We start from the raw sequence: 1,654 nt of genomic DNA, 5'->3' as shown, positions 1-1,654 counted from the left end.
GGTATTTAATTGTTACCATCTATGCATATTATGATTTTAAGTATTAGAATATAAATTTATACATTTATAGTACAAACCTGAATTCTAGTAATTAAGATTAGTTTGGAAATCTACTTTCATTAACAACACATGGGAAGAAACTATCCTCTGGAACTGTGGCCCTCAACATTGGGTATTTAAAGGGTAAAATATTCTTTGGGTTCATATATTTTGAGTCAAGTGCACAGTTAATCCCTATATTTGATAAAATTACCTAAAAGATCTTTATTGTATATTTCTTTATGTTAAAATCTAATTAATTATTCTCTATTTTTCAATTATTACTTGTAAAAGTTTTTTGAATTTCAAGTTATTTCAAACGATGCTATCCTTGAAATGCTAGATCCAATAGCTACAAATGTAATGGCATGGGTGTTTTGAATTTTTTTTTAAATACATGAATTAATTAACTGGTTAATTGACTTAAATAGTATGACTAAAGTAGCTTCTACCTTTAATTTAGATAAATTGAGTACTCTTTCTCCATGTTCTTCATTTCTTCTATACCTAATAACATGACATTTTTTGTGGATTTGGTTTCCATGTATGTGATCAGGTTTTAGAGGTCCGTCCTGCAAGCGACTGGAACAAGGGAAAAGTAATCAAATCCCTGCTTGAATCTCTCGGTAAATGCTCTATCTCTCTCTCCAGTAACAAGCTTCTCCTTTTAACCCTTGGCAGGATTTGATGATCATCATCGTATTAATTCTTTGGTGCAGGGCTTATTAGTAATAGGATTGATGAAGATGCATCTAGGGAGTGTTGGCACCCTTCATTACAAAGGGTTGCATCGCATTATGTTTGGCTGCAGTAAGTGGCTGCATTATGATGCATTACTTGCTCAGTTGGGTTTAGTTAATGCAACATATCACATTAGCTTTTTTTTTTGCCAATTACCTTTAAATAAGAATAAATAAATATAACTTTTTAATTTAATGAAACATTATATAATATTATAAATTTGCCAACTAAAAATTTCGGTGAGAGTTGATTTTTGGTTTTGAATCTTTATCTGATCAAATTGTGCTTAGCAGTAACTGACACAACTTAAAAGTAATTTTTAACTCTCAAGTATAAGAGTGTCTTGTTGTATTATAACTCGGTGAGTCGGAGGTCGATCCACAGAAAAAAGATTTAATTAGTTTACTTTATTTTAACTAAAAATTGAAATTAAAACTTAAATATAAACAACTTAATTTAAATGAAACTATGAAATTAAACTAGTTAGGGTTATGGATCCACTCTTAGAAGTAAATAAAACTTCATAAATTCTTTTTGCCCTTTTTTTACATTTATTGCCCAAAAGATTAATTATATAAATTATTATTATTTTTCCTTTAATTTTATGATGGATTAAGTATTTATTGTGCCAAAATTTAATTTGTCTACAATAAGTCAAAATACCATTTTACCATACCTTATATTAAGATATTAAGAATTTATTGTGCCAAATTCATTTGCTTGTCTACAATAAATCAAAATTTCAAAATATAAAATATGTATAAAATTAAATGGAAAATAATTTAATTTATAAAATTAAAAATAGAATTTGCTTAAATCATATTTATTTCCTAAGAGTTTCACCTTCCCCTAACTAATATTATTTAGTTAAGCA

The sequence above is a fragment of the Citrus clementina genome, unplaced genomic scaffold, assembly GCF_000493195.1.
Source record: "Citrus clementina cultivar Clemenules unplaced genomic scaffold, Citrus_clementina_v1.0 scaffold_5, whole genome shotgun sequence".
NCBI classification, from domain to species: domain Eukaryota; kingdom Viridiplantae; phylum Streptophyta; class Magnoliopsida; order Sapindales; family Rutaceae; genus Citrus; species Citrus x clementina.
Note: the sequence above shows the minus strand (reverse complement) of the source record.